Source organism: Physeter macrocephalus, chromosome 21 (assembly GCF_002837175.3).
Source record: "Physeter macrocephalus isolate SW-GA chromosome 21, ASM283717v5, whole genome shotgun sequence".
Taxonomy (NCBI): domain Eukaryota; kingdom Metazoa; phylum Chordata; class Mammalia; order Artiodactyla; family Physeteridae; genus Physeter; species Physeter macrocephalus.
Genome location: NC_041234.1, coordinates 112,002,130 through 112,022,020, shown reverse-complemented (window position 1 = coordinate 112,022,020; position 19,891 = coordinate 112,002,130). Strand labels below are relative to the sequence as shown.

The window sequence follows — 19,891 nt, the reverse complement described above, 5'->3', positions numbered from 1 at the left end:
AAGAGATCACTGAAGAAATCAAAGAGGAAATCAAAAAATACCTAGAAACAAATGACAATGAAAACACGACAACCCAACACCTATGGGATGCAGCAAAAGCAGTTCTAAGAGGGAAGTGTAATATGTGTTAGCATACGGTATTTGTTTTTCTCTTTCTGACTTAACTTCACAATTCTCATATCAGACAAAATAGACTTTAAAACAAAAGCTATTACAAGAGACAAAGAAGGACACTACATAAGGATCAAGGGATGGATCCAAGAAGAAGATATAACAATTGTAAATATTTATGCACCCAACATAGGAGCACTTCAATACATAAGGCAAATACTAACAGCCATAAAAGGGGAAATCGACAGTAACACAATCATAGTAGGGGACTTTAACACCCCACTTTCACCAATGGACAGATCATCCAAAATGAAAATAAATAAAGAAACACAAGCTTTAAATGATACATTACACAAGATGGACTTAATGGATATTTATAGGACATCCCATCCAAAAACAACAGAATACACACTTTTCTCAAGTGCTCATGGAACATTCTCCAGGATAGATCATATATTGGGTCACAAATCTAGCCTTGGCAAATTTAAGAAAATTGAAATCATATCAAGTATCTTTTCTGACCACAACGCTATGAGACTAGATATCAATTACAGGAAAAGATCTGTAAAAAATAAAAACACATGGAGGCTAAACAATACACTACTTAATAACGAAGTGATCACTGAAGAAATCAAAGAGGAAATCAAAAAATACTTAGAAACAAATGACAATGGAGACACGACGACCCAAAACCTATGGGATGCAGCAAAAGCAGTTCTAAGAGGGAAGTTTATAGCAATACAATCCCACCTTAAGAAACAGGAAACATCTCGTATAAACAACCTAACTTTGCACCTAAAGCAACTAGAGAAAGAAGAACAAAAAAACCCCAAATTTAGCAGAAGGAAAGAAATCATAAAGATCAGATCAGAAATAAATGAAAAAGAAATGAAGGAAACAATAGCAAAGATCAATAAAACTAAAAGCTGGTTCTTTGAGAAGATAAATAAAATTGATAAACCATTAGCCAGACTCATCAAGAATAAAAGGGAGAAGACTCAAATCAATAGAATTAGAAATGAAAAAGGAGACGTAACAACTGACACTGCAGAAATACAAAAGATTATGAGAGATTACTACAAACAACTGTATGCCAATAAAATGGACAACCTGGAAGAAATGGACAAATTCTTAGAAATGCACAAGCTGCCGAGACTGAACCAGGAAGAAATAGAAAATATGAACAGACCAATCACAAGCACTGAAATTGAAACTGTGATTAAAAATCTTCCAACAAACAAAAGCCCAGGACCAGACGGCTTCACAGGCGAATTCTATCAAACATTTAGAGAAGAGCTAACACCTATCCTTCTCAAACTCTTCCAAAAGATAGCAGACTGATGAACATACATGCAAAAATCCTCAACAAAATACGAGCAAACAGAATCCAACAGCACCTTAAAAGGATCATACACCATGATCAAGTGGGGTTTACCCCAGGAATGCAAGGATTCTTCAATATACACAAATCAATCAATGTGATACACCGTATTAACAAATTGAAGGGGACCTTACCCTTTCTTAAGCACTGTGATAGCTTTGTCAATTAAGTGGTCCCAGCAAAGACTGCAACAGTCTTTGTGTTTGGTTTATAGCAATCTTAGCTCTAATATATAAATAATAAGCCTGGCAAAGGGGTCCAATAATAGTCCTGGGTTTTATTACATGTTAACTACTTGATGAAGCATTCTTCATTCCAGAGAGAAGGTCACAGTTTGATGACTTCGAGAACCACAGAAGCCCATCATGAAACCACCTGATGCCAGATGATCTCCGGATTGAAGGAATGCAGGCCCTGCAGTCACCCTGATCCTTATCAGCAACCCTACCTCTTGACTATAAGACTCCTCACAACCCCCCTCTCCGGACTTGGACACACAGTTTTAAGGGCATTAGCCCCACCCCCCATGGCCCCCTTTTCCAGGCAAAGCAGTAAAGCTATTCTCTTCTACTTCACCCAAACTCTGTCTCCAAGATTCAATTCAGTGCCAGTGTACAGAGGCCGACTTTTGGCATCACAACCAAATATGCACTACACTTTCCCTAGAAGAGGATATAAAGTCCCTGAGTGATGTCTATTCTTCTTGATATCCCATACCTTAAGTACTATGGTGTAAAATTAACAATACTTAAATATTATAATATAAAGTCAATAAAGTCAACACATCTAATGTTAAATGAAAAGGGAATAAGAGAGGGAAGAAAGATATATGATGTATATATAAAGATATTGATATAGACATCTGTAGGTATATAAACACACACATGCAAATATTCATAGTAAAATAAGGAGAAAATACTCATGACAATTACAGTCCTCCCTCTTGTAGCTGGTCATAGCTGGTATTTATAATTATCTTCATCCACTACCCATTCCATATTCCCTTTGCTTTTAGCAAATACCTCAGCTGCTTATGGAGCTTTACCTGGTGGGATGATCCAAATCCTTATTCCTGAAGGGTCTCGGCCATTAAAAGTCCTGCCTGTATTAGGTCCTTGTAGTTATACGTCGACTTTAATCACAGGGCATGATAATGATAAGAGATGCCCTAAAAAACCTCCTATAATCCAAACATAGACTTCCTTGCCTCCTTTGTGAAGTAGTAGTCAATTTCCTCTTGGTGGACAAGATCAGTCACCCCAGCCAGCACAGTAACTCCCTTCTTTGCCTATTGATTCAAACGCATGACGAGTCCAAAGTGGCCAGGCAGCATTCTTAAGTTCCAGTTCAATGGAATCTCTGTTGTAACTCTTGGTGGAAGCATTCCTCCATTTGGAGACAAGACCTCTAGGTCAGTACAGCATAAAGTCACAGGAACATACAGCAAAAATTTTACTAGTGGGTCGCTAGAGATAATAGTGAGTGGTGCCACCCTCATTTTCATCCCTTAATTCCAGAACTTGTGAATCTTGGCTATGGGAGAAATAGCACCGTATATTAGGTGTTGATTCAGAGTATATACAACCTTCTGGAGAACTCTGGCCCAGCCATGCAAGGTGTTGCCACCTAACTGGTACTGTAACTCAGCCTTCAAAAGGTCATTCCATCATTCTGTCAAGCTAGCTGCTTCTGAGTGGTGGGGAACATGGTAAGACCAGTGAATTCTGTGAACATGGGCTTATTACTACACTTCATTTGCCACTGAGTTCCTTTATCAGAAACAATGCTGTGTAGAATACCATGATAGTGGATAAGGGCATTCTATAAGGCTACACGGTAGCTTTGGCAGAAGCACTGCATGCAGGGAAGGCAAGTCCATGTCCAGAGTTTCTATTCCAGTAAGAACAAAATGCTGCCTTTTCCCTGATAGAAGTGATCCAATGCAATCAACTTGCCACCAGGTAGATGGCTGATTGTCCTGGGAAATTGTGCCATATCAGGATCTCGGTGTGGTCTATGCCACTGGCAGAAAAGCCCTCGGTAGCGGTGAGTGGAAGACAACGTTGCTGAGCCTGTGTAAAACCTCCATCCCTGCCACCATAGCCATTTCTTTTCATGAGCCCATTGGGTGATGACAGGGATGTCTGGGAAAGAGACCAACTAGTATCCACAAGCAGGTAATCCTATCCACTTACTAAAATCCTCCTTTGCTGAGGTCACCCTTTGGTGAGTTATTCACATGGAACACAAATATCTTCACATTTTTCCCCATGCAGAGACTTCTATCCATATACCTCTTCCCCAAATTTCCCTGTCACCAATTTTCCAATCATGTTCATTCCATGTCCTTGATCATCCAGCCAAACCATTGGCCACAGATCATAAACCATATAAAATAATACATCTGGCCATTTCCCTTTCCAGGAAAAGTGAACAATCAGGTACACTGCTCAGAGTTCTGCCCACTGGGTGGACTTCCTGTCACCACTTCCTTCAGGGATGTCCCAGAAACAGGTTGTAGTGCTGCAGGTGTTGCTTGCATATCATACAAAAGCAACTATAAACCAAGCTCAAGTCTTCCTTTCCTCCCTCAACTGATCGTAGGGAACTTCCTATGAGGTCAAAGGTGTAGCCCGGGAGAAAGAAGGTAGTGTAATAGGAGTAGGGACCATGGGAATTTGGGCCACTTCTTCATGTAACTTACTTGTACCTTCAGTGGTTGCTCAAGCCCAATCATGTATATATCACTTGCATTTCATGATGGAGCGCTGCTGTTCATGCCTGACTGTATGACATGGTGGGTCATATAACACTCAGTTCATGATGGGCAGCTCAGGTTGCATGGAAACTCGTGGCCCATAGTTAAGCATTCATGTTCTACTAAGGCCCAGTAACAAGCCAAGATCTGTTTCTCAAAAGTGGAGTAGTTTTCCACAGAGGGTGGTAAGGCTTTGCTCAAAATCCTAAGGGCTTACATTGAACTTCACCTAAAGGGGCTCGCCAGAGGCCCCAGAAAGCATCCCTATCTGGCACTGACAATTCAAGCACCACGGTATCGCCTGGATCATATGACCCAAGCAGCAGAGTAGTTTGCACAGCAGCCTGGACCTGTTGCAGAGCCTTTTTTTGTTGTTCTGGGCCCCATTCAAAACTAGTACCTTTTGGGGTCACTTGGTAAATGGACTGGAGTAACGCATCTAAATGGGGAATATGTTGCCTCCACAATCCACTCGGCATTGTGCCTCTTTTTTGGATGTAGGATGGGACAGATGCAACAACTCATTCACCTTAGAAGAGATATCTCAACATGCCCCACACTAATGGACTCCTAGAAATTTCACTGAGATAAAAGGCCTCTGAACTTTTATTGGATGTATTTCCCATTCTCTGACATACAAAGGTCTTACCAATAAATATAGTGTAGTTTCTATTTCTTGCTCAGTAGATCCAGTCAGCATAATGTCATCAATATAATGGACCAGTGTGAAGAAAAAAGGTGATCAAGATTCCTACAAACTAAATTACAACATAGCCCTGGAGAATTGCTATATCCTTAAGATAGGACAGTAAAGTGTGTTGCTGGCATACTGCTTCTGCAGTGCCTTATTGACAGGGATAGAGAAAAAGGCATTTGCCAGATGAATAACTGCATACCAAGTTCCAGGGGATGTTTTAATTTGCTCAAGCAATGAAATCACATCTGGGCTATAATTGGAGTTACCACCTGGTTAAGCTTGTGAAAATCCACTGTCATTATCCAAGATCCATCTGTATTCTATACAGGTCAAATAGGTAGTTGAGTGAGGTTGTGATGGGAATCACCAACTCTGCATCTTTCAAGTCCTTTCAACTATGAAGTGCAGAAATATCCCAGTGCAAATTGAGAATTTAATATGTAATCTAAATAATATGTCAATTCAGCAGGAGAAAATTATTTTTATTTAAAATGATACTGTCTGAAATGTGTATCAATTTAAATAAAAATGAGGCAGAATCCCTACCTCATACCTTAAAAAAATAAATTCAAATGGATATAAAGTTTAAAAATCAAGAGAAATATAAAAATATTAAGGAGGGATATAAGCTTGGGAGTGTTTTTTAAACAATACAGAAGTTTTAAAAAGAAATATATAGGTTTGGTAGTTTTTTAAAAAAACAATACAGAAGTTTTAAATAGAATAATACATTTAGATTTTCTGCTAATTTGTACTCTTTCATTAATCTTGTATTTCTTCTTTAATAATGAAGATTTTTCCAGTTAGTATAGATTTAGGTGGATCACATAATACTATGAAAAGATCTACAATTCATTCCCTTCAAGATGTTTTGTATATTCATACTGATTTCCTCTTTAAGGCATTCTTAGTATGCTTTCTTCATTAAGTATTATTTTTTCAACTTTACCTTTTTCTTATTGTGTATTTCAAATTTTATTGGATTATCATTAGAGAATGTGACATGAAAAGAATTTTACAATCTTTTTTAAGGTTTATTTTGTTGCTAAGTGATTACTTTTATAAATATTCAAATATTGGGTGGGCCAAAATGTTCGTTCGTTTTTTCTGTAAGATGGCTCTAGTAGCACTTAATTGTCTTTAACTTCATTCGAAACAATTTTGTTAGATTGTATGTGATGGCTGTCATATCAGCGTACATTTAAAAAAAAGACATCAAAATTGGTGAATTTTTGTGTAGCCATTTTAATATTGAAGATGGAAGAAAAAAGCAACATTTTCGGCATATTATGCTTTATTAGTTCAAGAAAGGTAACAATGCAACTGAAACACACAAAAAGATTTGTGCAGTATATGGAGAAGGTGCTATGACTGATCAAACATGTCAAAAGTAGTTTGAGAAGTTTCGTGCTGGAGGTTTTTCACTGGACCATGCTCCACGGTCGGATAGACCAGTTGAAGTTAATAGAGATCAAATCGAAAAAATACTTAAGAACGATAAACGTTATACCACACGGGTGATAGCCAACATACTCAAAATATCCAAATCAAGTGTTGAAAATCATTTACACCAGCTTGGTTATGTTCATCGCTTTGATGTTTGGGTTCCACATAAGTGAAGCGAAAAAAACCTTCTTGACCATGTTTCCGCATGTGATTCTCTACTGGAATGTAATGAAAATGTTCCGTTTTTAAAACAGATTGTGCCGGGCAATGAAAAGTGGATACTGTTCAATAATGTGGAATGGAAGAGATGGTGGGGCAAGCGAAATGAACCACCACCAACCACACCAAAGTCCGGTCTTCATTCAAAGAAGGTGATGGTGTGTATATGGTGGGATTGGAAGGGAGTCCTCTATTATAAGCGCCTTCCTGAAAACCAAACGATGAATTCTGACAAGTACTGCTCCCAATTAGACCAACTGAAAGCAGCACTTGATGAAAAGCGTCCAGAATTAGTCAACAGAAAACACATAATCTTGCATCAGAATAACGCAAGACCGCATGTTTCTTTGATGACCAGGCAAACACTGTTACAGCTTGGCTAGGAAGTTCTGATTCATCTGCCGTATCCACAGACATTGCACCTTTGGATTTCCATTTATTTCGGTCTTTACAAAATTCTCTTAATGGAAAAAATTTCAATTCCCTGGAAGACTGTAAAAGGCACCTGGAACAGTTCTTTGCTCAAAAAGATAAAAAGTTTTGGGAAGACAGAATTATGAAGTTGCCTGAAAAGTGGCAGAAGGTAGTGGAACAAAAGGGTGAATACATTGTTCAATAAAGTTCTCTGTGAAAATGAAAAATATGTCTTTTATTTTTACTTAAAAACCGAAGCACTTTTTGGCCCACACAATACATATTATTTTCTCATGAATCAAGTTATGTGATTACAATACATTAATATATATACACACATTATATATGTGTGCATAGATGTAATGTGTATTATTGTATTATAATATACAATATAGGGACTTCCCAGGCAGTCCAGTGGTTAAGACTCCGAGCTTCCAATGCAGGGATGCAGGGGATGCAGGTTCAATCCCTGATTGGGGAACAAAGATCCCACATGCTGTGAGGTGCAGTCAAAAAAAATTATATATATATATATATATATATATATATAAACAATATAGAGATCACTCTATATTATTTATTTTTTATCTGATAGGTCTATTTGATTATGGAAGAAGCATACTCCAATGTTCAAGTAAAACTGCATTGTTTTCAATTCTCCTGGCATTTGTAATGATTTTTGCTTTATTTAACTTCTATGTGATTTGATACATACATATTTTGATTGTCAGAGCTTCCATGTAAACTATATATTTTATTATTGCTTGATGTGGCTTTCACTATTTATTGTAGTTAAAATTATACTTTGATAAAATATTTTTCATATTTATTAATACTTTTATTTATCTCTTCATTTTTAACCTCTATATTTTTCTTTGTTCTACTTTATTATTAAAGTTTACATACATACCCAAATGCAAAATTATTAAGGATACAGCTCAATGAATATTCACTAATTGAACACATCTGTTTAACCAGAACCTACATGAAGAAATAAAAACCATAAACGGTCAGCACCCCAGATGCCTTCCCCTCAAGGAAAACTACTGCCTGAATTTGTATATCATAGATTACTTATGCTTTTTTCACATTTAGTTCTGCAACTGATCAAAACTGATTATTGTATATGGTTTGATGAGTGTGTGTTTGTGTGTGTGTGTATGTTTATGTGTTGTATTTCCAATTTTCTCAGTACCATTTATTGAAAGATAATCCTTCCCGCATCATACTGCAGTGACACCTTTCTCATAAATTAGTTGATTCTGTATGTGAGAGTCTGTTTCTGCATCCACTATGCTTTTCCATTGGTCTATATTTTGCTTATACCAGCACCATCCTATCTTAATTACTTTATTATTGTAAGAGGATTTACTGTCTGATAGGGTAAGTCCTTTCATTTTTTTCTATTATTTTTTGTTTTTTCTTTAAAATTGCATGAACTATTCTTGAAATTTTTTTCCATATAAATTAACAATCAGCTTGTCAGTTACCATAAATTCTTTATCATTTTTACACCTTTTCTGAGGCATTATTTATTAACAATATCATTAAACCATTTTGAATTTACAGTTAGATGAGTTTTGTGAAGTGTATGTGGGTTACACCATTACAATAACCCAGTTTTAGAATATTTCAGTCATCCCCAAAAGTTCCCTCCTGCACCTTTGCAATTAATCCCCACCCTTATCTTGGTTCCAGGCAACCACCAACCTGCTTTATATCACTACAGTTTTGCATTTTATAAAAATTAGTATAAATGAAGGTAAAAAAGTTCTTCACAGCCCCTCTCCATTTGGGCCCAGCAGAACCCAAGGCCTTGTTTACACCACCTAGGCCACTTGCTTCCTTAGTCCAGGGGCTGCTCCACTCAGGAGAGATAACCAGATCAATATCCAGAGAAAAGGGCAGTAGAGACACGCATTTAGGCAGCTATCGTCCCCACGTATATATTTTTTAATTAAAAAAAGGAAAAAAGACATCCACAGGATATAAATCTGTACATCTATAAAATGAAATAAGGCAGATTAATAACTATTATAAATACAAAAATAAGTCCCTAGATGAAATTTTAATTTAGGATAGCTAACGGGACAGCTAAAGGTATTGGGCTAAATGTTTTTTGGTGAATTGACAAATGGATCTAGAGCACCCATCCATCTGGCTAACTTCATCAAGATTAATTTGAAGCATCTATTTTTTGGGAGCTTTTACTAATGTGACCATGATGAGCTGGTGTGTTTTCTTAATGCACACCTCCATTTCCTTCATTATATTCCATTACATCTTTTTACCATGTATGTATGCATATGTCTCCGTCTTCCACCTCAGCTGTGTAGTGGAATCACATGGGGAGCCATTTAAAAAATAATGCCAAAGTCCCACCACAAAAGAACCTAATTTTTATTTGTCTGAGGTGTGACCTAGATAGCAGAATCTTGAAAATTTTTCCAAGGTGATTCAAATTTGCCATTGGAGCTTGACATCTTTTGGTTCAGAAAGAGTACTTGTACTCAAAGCTGGAGGGGCATGAAAATCATCTAAGGAACTCTTAAAAACTGATGCTTGGTTTCCATCTCAGACCAGTTAAACCAGAATTTCTGTGGGTAGGGAATAGGCATTGCTGTATTTTGTTGTTGTTGTTTCTGTTGTTTTGTTTTTTAGCATCTCAGGTCATTGTAATGTTCATGTAGGATTGAGAACCAGGGATCTATCATTTAGTAAACTGTTAAAAATAAAAATTTCTAAAGCCTACCACAGATGACTGAATCAGAAATTCCAGTGTTACCCAGTAATCTATGTTCTGACCAGCTCTGTAGTTAATACAAACATACCTCTATAATTTGAGAACCACTGATCTAGCGAGTGCTATTCAACTTTGACAATACATTGGAGGCACCTGGGATACTTTCAAAAGTACTGATTTAATTGTCCTGGAGTGTGATCTTGACATTGGGATTTTTATAAATGCACTCCAGATGATTTTAATGTGTAGCCAAGATCAAATACTTTCCTAGTTCATGAACTCTTTGAGAGTGGAGATCACGACATAACTAGCTTTGTAGGTTCTGAACTTGGCACAGGAGGAGACTTGAAAATGAGGGGAACCTTGAAAATGGGCATGGAGAAGCAGAAGAAGATATCAACCATGGTAAAGAGGGTAGGGTATTGGATTTTTCTGTAAAGAATGCAGGACAACTGCATAGTCTTCAATAGTCATCCAGAGATTCTGACTTTCTTTATATTAACTGAGATTTTCTTTGTTTTGCTTTCCAGAAACAAAAGATATTGGTTCTAGAGAGACCATCTTTGGATAATATGATATACTATGTTACTCCTTATAAATAATCAGAATATTCAAATGCACAACTCTCTTTCAGATTTAAAAAATATATCAGGCTGATCATAACTGGAAACCATTCAGCATCAAATGGATCTGTTAGGAAAATAAGAAATTTAAAGTACATTCACTCCAGGAAAAGATCAGTCATAATGATGTTTAATTATTTATGAAGACAGCTGCATTTCCTTTTTAAAATCTGTTGGCAGCAAAATCCTCAAATTTCAAATTGTTTTAAACCAAAAGCAAGAAACAAATATTTCATTATCTTCAAAAAGAAAAAAAAGCTTAATAATTAACTGAGTTTAGGACTTATTGAAGATTGTCTAATTGAAATTTGATTAATGCTCAAACCAAGAGGGGGAAAAATTTATACTATTTTTTTTTCAATTTGGTAATACAATGTTGGATTTTTTAGCCCTTCATTTATCTATAATCATAATTAGTATCAGAAAAGATTAACTTTCAATGTGCTGTTAAAAATACAATTTTCTAAATTATAATATCAAGATATTAGCCATGTTCAAATGAATACAGTGAAAACAATCCACCATGATGTTTTCCCATTTAGTTACATAAAACAAACAACAATAATCAAAATTTTATCAACAGTTTGTCAGCATCCTAATCAAATAAAGTTGTTATTTGATTTTTTAAAAGAAATTTACTTACCCTTGAGCTTGGCTCTCTAGAGACCCCTCAAGATCCTGGATTTTTCTCATCACCATGATTTGCGCTTCACTGATGCAGATGACTAATAGATCTTGACCAAATGACTACATTTGGCTTCCAGGCATCATGGTAGATAAGCAGACCCATGGAGACACCAGCTCCTACAACAAATTGTATAAAATGGCTGGTAGTTTGCTTAGTATAATGGTGAATTCTGTGTTACAATTTTAATAAGGATCCAGATCACAACCGATATCAGAATGTAAGAAATTGAATTAGTCATTTTCCTTACAGTCATACAACCAGAGCTCATCTAACGTTGCCTGCTTCTTATTTCCAGTGAATTTTAGTGTAATTAGTAAACGTGCTTGGACATGAAACTAATAATAGGTAAAACCTGAGGCAGAAGTATAACCACCATTCAATTTAACAGTTTTCCCATTAGTGCGTAAATGCTTGGCACTATATTATGGGAGTAAAGGGAGATAAGCTTAAATTTTCAGTCAAGGTCACACTGTAAAGGCCTTACTGAGAGGCTAAAATGCCAGGCTTTTTAGCTCTCAGTAGCATCTTCCATAGTAGGTAGATGCCCGTGGTTGGAAAACACCTTCAATCCTATGGTCTCCTCTCTGGGTTTGTTTCTTCTCCTGAGTATTGGCCCTGAAATTCTTCACTGCCCTATTAATTCTGTGGTGACTTAAAACAATTTAAAAATGTTGTCCAGACCTTCTACTTGTTCCCAGCATTATTGCTGGTCTGAATTACCTGATCTGCTTTTATTAAAAGAATATACATTTTTCTTTTATATTTACTGTATATTTCATTTCTAGAAGTCCTTTCCTTTGGTAAATTTGCTAGATCTGTTTATGATTTCCTATTTCCTGACAATTCCAAATTTATGTGTTATATTGTATAATAACCATAGTTGTTTTATAATATCTGATCATTCCAACATAGGGAGTTTACTGTTTTACTCCATTTCTGTTACATATGTTTATTTATGTTTATTCTTCTTCATAACAACATACATGTTAGGTTATTCTTGGCTGTGCAATGCTTATTGGCACTGAAAAAACTGTTAATATTGAGAATTTTTGTAATCCACAATGATGTCCACATCCTAATCTTTGGCACCTATGAATATGTTAGGTTACGTGACAATGGGCAATTAAGATTGAAAATGGAATTAAGGCTGCTAATCAGCTGAATTGAAAATAGGGATAGTACTATGATTTAATCAGGTGGGCCTAATGTAATCACACAAGGTCTCTAAAACTGGAAGAGTGAGGCAAAAGAAGATATTGAGAAGATGCGACTGTCAGAAAGAATAGTCAGAAAGAAATGGCCAAAGAGATGCAAGACTGCTGACTTTAAATGTTCATGGGCCAAGGAACATAGGTACCGTCTAGCCCATGGAAAAGGCAAGGGAATGGCTTTTGCCTAGAGAGACTAGTGTTGGACTTCTAATACATAGACTCTATAGCTATAGCTTCTTCTAGTCTCATCTAATCTATAGAACTTTAAGATAAATCTGTGTTGTTTTAGGCCACTAAATTTGTAGTAATTTGTTAAAGCAGCCATAGAAATGTATACAGAAATTCCTTGATATTGTGGGGTAAAAGCACCTTGTTCCAGCGAAGATTTGTGTTTGCATCTCTCAGGTACCTGGCAGCAATACTCGTCCTGGAATTCCTTAAAGCAAGTGAATACTTTGAGATTCCTTGTATCATCCTAAACCAGTTTGCAAATATGTGTGATAGTCGGCTCTATTCATCAACAAGAAAGCCTTTTCTACAGTTCCATGTTGTGGAGAAGAGCAGATATTTTAAAAACCATTGAATTGTGTACTTTAAATCTGTGAATTGTATGGTATATGAATTATATCTCCGTAAAGCTGATATTTTTAAAAATGTGGCTGTGGTTCTCTGGCTTTCTGGTCCTCTTACTAGGTTCCTGTTTTCACTCTGATATTGACATAAGTTTTCTATTTTTACAAAATGTTTCATGGACTAAAAAATTTATACATGAAGACAGGCATATAATTTCATAGATATTGATTTTTTTTCAAATGTCAGAAAATAAAATATTTGGACTTTTATCTTGTGTCCGCGTGTGTGTGTACGTATGTGTGCACATAGTTGTCTTCTCAAGGCTGGTGTCCTTATATTTGTTTACATACCATGGCCAGACTCCTAGCCATTCCTTTACTCATGGTCCATATGCCCCCCCAGATAACAACACTATCTTTATTTTATTTGGTTGTATATTTTGTTAGCATTTTTCTTCAGTCCTTAAGGGTTAAGGCAATAAATGCTGTATAAACGTGTGTTAAAATGAAAGGTCTAGGAGTTTCTATTCAATAATCACTGGGATTTTGGTAAAGCACTAGAGAAAATCTTTCCAGGCATAGAAAGGTGATGAATAATATTCATACCTGATTTTCATTAAATTCCCACTGATATCTCTCAGGCAATCATTTCTAAAGAAAGGATACCGTGTATAAGTGATTTTTTTTAATTAGGAGACTTTTTTAAAGCAGTGTTAAGCTTAGAAAAAATTGAAGAGATAGTGCAGGGAGTTCCCATATACCTCCCTTCCCTAGCAGTTTCCCCTATTATTAACATCTTCTATTAGAGTGGTACATTTGTTACAATTGACTAACCAATATTGATATATTACTTTTAACTGAAGCCCATAGTTTACATTAGTGTTCACTGTTTGTGTTGTACATTTCTATGAGTTTTGACAAATGTATATCATATATCTACCATTACAGGGTCATTCAGAAAAATGCCCTGTGTGCCAACTAATCCATTCCTTCCTCCTTCCTTCAGAAACCCTAGCAGCCAAATGATCTTTTTACTGTCTATGGTTTTATCTTTTCCAGAATGTCTTACCATTTTAACTATTGCCTGGTCTGAGAACACGCTTTGTATGATTTCTATTCTTTTAAATTTGTTATTTTTTTATGGCCCAGAATTTGGTCTATCATGGTAAATGTCTTATGTGAGCTTATGAAGAATACATATTGTGCTACTGTTGGATGAAGAATTCTATAAATGTCAATTAAATCCAGTTCAGTGCTGTTCAGTTCAACTATATCGTTCCAGGTTTTCTGCCTGCTGGATATACTAATTACTGATAGAGTAGTGTTGACGTCTCCAAATATGATAGTGGATGTGCCAGTTTCTCCTTGCAGCTCTATCAGATTTTGCTACAAATATTTTGATGCTCTGTTGTTATGTTAGGTTCATACAGGTTAAGGATTTTTATGTCTTCTTAGAGTCATATTTTCATTATGTTATGTCTTCCTAGAGAATTGATACCTTTATCATTATGCAAACCCCCTCTTTATCCATGATACTTGTTCTTATTATGAAATATGACTTATAGGAAATTAATATAGTTATTCCCAATTTCTCTTGATATAACTTTTTCCATCTCTACTTTTAACATAGCTGTGTTTTTACATATATAGTGGGCTTCTTGTAGCAACATATAGTAGGGTCTTGTTTTCGATCCACTCTGACAGTCTCTGTCTTTTAATTGGTGTATTTAACCATTTACATTTAAAATGATTATTGATCTGGTTGGATTAATGTCTACCACACTTGAAACTGTTTTCTATATGTTGTCATTGTTCTTTGTTTCTTTTGTGTGTATTTTCCTATTTTTCTGCCTTCTCTGGTTTTAAACATTTTATATGATTCCATTTTCTGTCCTTCATAGAGTATCAATTTTACTTCTTGCTTTAATTATTTTGGTGATTTTCCTGAAGATTGAAATATACATTTACAACTAATCTTAGTCTGCTTTCAAATAATACTATACCGCTTCATAGGTAGTACAGGTAACTTACAACATAATATTCCCTAGTTCTCCCTCCTGTCCCTTATAACATTGCTGTCATTCATTTTATTTGTCCATAAGCTTTAATCATCCAACACATTGTTGTTATTATTATTTTGAATGAATGTGTAAACGATTTTTAAGAAAGCTTGAAGAATACTAATTGATGCTTAGATAACACAACTATTGCCTTCAATAAAATGTATCACTCAACATCATAGTCACTATTAATTGGACCATAATTTCACATTCAAAAAGGTGTATGCATTTCATTCACTACAAACCTGAGTGTATGTTAGAACTAATAAAAACACAATTTATGGAGCATTTGCCATGTTCCAGGCACTGCTTCAAGTGTTCTACATACATTATCACATTTCCTTCTCACAAAATCCTTTGTGGTCTTCCCCATTTTATAGTTGAATAAACTAAAGCACAAAAAATTCAGATAACTTGCCCAAGTCACAGGACTTGTAAGTTGTGGTAATTGCAAAGGTAAAATTTGAAACCCTGCATTGTGGCTCTGGACCTTTTTTTTTTTTTTTTTTTTCCATTATACTGCCTCCAAGTGTAGGAGAGGAATAGAAAATGATGAAAGAAATGAAACTCAATATTTACTAAGTAGTTACAATGTGCCAGAAATTATGCTGATTATTTTGCATATCATTCCATTTAATCCTAACAAAAACTCTAGTAGATTCTTTTTATCACCATTTTACAGACGAGGAAACTGAAGTTCTGAAATAAAGTAATTTGACCAAGGACACAGGCCCAAAACGTGGCAGGACCAGTATTGTAACTAAGTTCTGTCTGGTTCCAAATAACATGCTATATGCATTTAATGAAAAATCACCTCCGATTTCTCAGTTAGGAAATATTTGTAGGCTACCTGCCAGGTTATTATACATTTGAAAATAACAAGGCCATTAAAAACATATAACCCTGTGAAAAATATGAAGGATCCAAGGCACACTAACTGAAAATCAGGGAAAAGCACTTTGTTAGTCTTTAAAAGACCACTGTTGTCACCATCATCACCACTATCATTATCTTCATCATGACCATTATTGATTTGGCCAGTTAAAAGAGCCTTAACTTCCTTTACCTCTAAAATATGATGTATGTAGTGATAGACTAAGCTAGTTATTCCATTAAGAATAAAATATTCTTCTGAACTCATTTTAATAAACACATATTAAACACCATATAAAAGACTGGATCTTCTCCTCCTCTAAATGTAAATACTTTCGACCCCTTTTTCCAAAGCTTTATTACTTTAATAATCATTCAATCTGTGGTTTAAGCTGTGAGAGGTAACGACATGAAAACAATTCAGGACATTTATTCAAACTTTAAGAAGGCTCAATTTGGGGCAGTCTTTGCAAAATCACCAGTTACAGTTGTTGTTGTTTTCACAGAAACAGTAATGAATTTTAAGCCAAGCTGCAATAGCTCATCCCAGTTTGTCAGAACCTGGGCTCAACTATACAATTTTTAGGGTGAATTGTTGAACACTGGATATCACTTAGAGCCTTCTGCTACTTTTATCAAAGACCAATGATTTAAGGAATAGAAAGGCCAGCATAATTTATGCCTAACAGTTTTAGTATTTGTGCAAAAAAAAAGATATATGGTGCAACGTGAATTTTGCGAATCTTCTTTAAACACCAAAAATAAAAATTAAAAAATAAGCAAAAGAACTTTCCTCTTACTAAATACCATGTAATAATCAAAATTACCTTACCTAATCTTCACAAGGACTTATGATAGCTATTAATTTAATCCTTATTAAACAGAGGTAGTTGACTGTCAAAGAGATTAAGCCTTACCCAAAGCAATATAGGCTCTAGTAATTTGTGGAGCTACAGTTTGAATCCAGGTTTCTCTTTTACCAAAGCCTATGATCTAAATACTGGTTTTACTAGTCACAGTGAGTATATAGTTTTGGTTACATAATACAAGGTCTCCTCCTAAAATAGTAATTTTAGGTTCCATTTCTTTACTTGTCTATTCAAAAACCATACTTCATAAGACAACCCAATAAACTGGGAAATAACTCTGATTGCAAAGTTATTTTTTACATTGATGTAAAACGTACTCCCTGTCACTTTACTGGTTTTCTTTATATATAGCATGATGCCCAAGAAGCCTTTCAAATCACAAAGAACACAAGATAGTAACATTGGAAGATGCTTTTTGGACAACTATATAATTTCTCTCCAATTCAAGTTCCTTTTCTTCTTTGGGACTGTGATTCTCACAAATAAATTGAAAATGGAATTCAGAAAATGATGTAAGCTGAAGGGGGAAAAGAAAAAAACCCTCATTTCCACTGATGGGTTCAAAAATGCCTGAAAAAAGTACTAAGTTGAAATGGTCATGAAATGTAAGGTGAGCCTATGAAAAAGCCATCATACAAGGATGGTGGAGGGCCATGAGGTGTGAGTTTACTTTATGAATTCATTGCAGTGTTTAGTGAAAACTAGGTCAGTCAGACTCAGTGATCTTTGGTAACTCCTATCTCAGCAGACACAGGCATATTTTTCAATGTTAAACAGCAGAACAGAAATGATTTTCCACAAAATAACATTTTCCTATGATTTATCCTTTTAGTAAAAAAAAAAATAGCATAAAATGGAGTTCGGGGATTTTTTAAAAATGGCTTTGTATATGAAGTATTAAGGAGTAATATGAAATAATGACAAATTTTATGTCTAGTAGACAATATAAATAGACAATAAAGTTAGAAAATAACTTAAAAAGTTAGAAATAATAATAGATAACACTAACGTAACATATATACGTGTATATACATACATACATATATACAGGTATATACATAAACACATATATATCCTCATATACTCCTCACAAAAACGCTATAAAGGAAATACTATTATTAGCACTTTGGACAGATGAAGAATCTGAACTGAAGAGTATGGAGTGCCTTTGGCAAAGTCACATAGCTAGCAAGTGGTGGAATGGAGATTTGAATTCAAGCATCCTGGATATAGTCTGTAACACATAACTCCTTCACTATACTGCTTCTGTAGTCCAACTTGAACCTTAAAAGTAACTGATATTTTAATCGAAAGTATCATTGAATGATCAATTATGGATGAACCTCAGAGTGTCATTACCTTTATTGGGTCACTTGTTAAATAGTGGATGTAAATATACATCGACATTCAGAGGGCTCTTATATAATACTGTGACCTTATCAGTTTTCTTTCATATGGAAATGAAATCAAGATGTCATAAATGATTCAACCCAAGGCTATAGGATGAGAAAAAAATAATTCCAATACTGGAACTCAGACATCCCTACTAACCTGTGGACTAATACCATGTACTCCCAAAACAGAGGTTTGTCTGGCCCAGGACAAGACCACAGAAATCAAGAGACCTCTAATATGCTCAAAGGCTATGTACACGAAAGTTTTTCACAAAATCTCTAAGCCCCTAGATATACTGTAAACTATTCTCTAGATAATTGAGGAAAGCAACATTTCCAGGCAGTCTCTACTGGAAAAAGCATGGTTTTTGTAAAAAATCCTCTGAGGTCTGATACTGTCATTCTTTTCCTCATTGTCGAACATGTGAATTCGAGTCAGAGGGTATTATTTATATTAATCAGCAATCAGTCTTATATTAGAAGATTAATGAAACCACAGTTTAGTAATGTTCTTATTGCTCCTTTACACATTTTCAAATATATATTCATATGTGTAGACACTCTGGAATTTTAATATGGTAGATAGAATATGCTAAAATTTATCTATAGGAATATCATGTCATTCTGAAAATAGTCAACACGATAGATTTTAGATTTACATAAAATACTATATGGAAGCAAAATGTCTTTATTATACCATGCTTATAAAACATATTTTTTATCACTATCCTATAGGCATGATGTATTCACAAGTGTCAGAGAGACAGAAGGAAAGAAAGACAGGTATTCCAGGAAAAGGGAACTGAACGTATAGCAGTCTTGCACCTGGCTAAGGAGTAAAGATTATCTCTTCTCCACCCTTCCTCCCATGCAACACAACTAAAGGTTTTAAAGAGTTGTTTTTTTAATGATATTTTTATTTATTTTTAATTTTTAAATATCTTTATTGGAGTATAATTGCTTTACAATGGTGTGTTAGTTTCTGCTGTATAACAAACTGAACCAGCTTTACGTATACATATATCCCCTTATCCCCTCCCTCTTGCATCTCCCTCCCACCCTCCCTATCCCACCCCTCTACGTGGTAACAAAGCACGGAGCTGATCTCCCTGTGCTACATGGCTGCTTCCCACTAGCTATCTTTTATATATTTGGTAGTGTATATATGCCCATGCCGTTCTCTCAGTTCGTTCCAGCTTACCCTTCCCACTCCCCATATCCTCAAGTCCATTACTATGCCTGCTCCCTTATTCCTGTCCTGCACATAGGTTCTTCAGAACCATTTTTAATTTTTAGATTCCATATATATGTGTTAGCATACAGTATTTGTTTTTCTCTTTCTGACTTACTTCACTCTGTATGACAGACTCTAGGTCCATCCACCTCACTACAAATAACTCAATTTCGTTTCTTTTTATGGCTGAGTAATATTCCATTGTATATATGTGCCACATCTTCTTTATCCATTCATCTGTCGATGGACACTTAGGTTGCTTCCATAGCCTGGCTATTGTAAAAAGAGCTGCAATGAACATTGTGGTACATGACTCTTTTTGAATTATGTTTATTTCAGGGTATACATCCAGTAGTGGGATTGCTGTGTCATACGGTAGTTCTCTTTTTAGTTTTTTGAGGAACCTCCAAACTGTTCTCCATAGTGGCTGTATCAAATTACATGCCCACCAACAGTGCAACAGGGTTCCCTTTTCTCCACACCCTCTCCAGGATTTATTGTTTGTAGATTTCTTGATGATGGGCATTCTGACTGATGTGAGGTGATACCTCATTGTAGTTTTGATTTGCATTTCTCTAATGATTAGTGATGTTGAGCA

At 35.4% G+C, this 19,891-nt stretch overlaps 1 pseudogene; it reads right to left on the bottom strand.

Annotated features, from left to right (window-relative positions):
* Positions 1–2,780: 2,780 nt before the first annotated feature.
* LOC129391715 (uncharacterized) lies at positions 2,781–11,091 on the bottom strand (annotated as a pseudogene).
* Between the last annotated feature and the right edge of the window lie 8,800 nt (positions 11,092–19,891).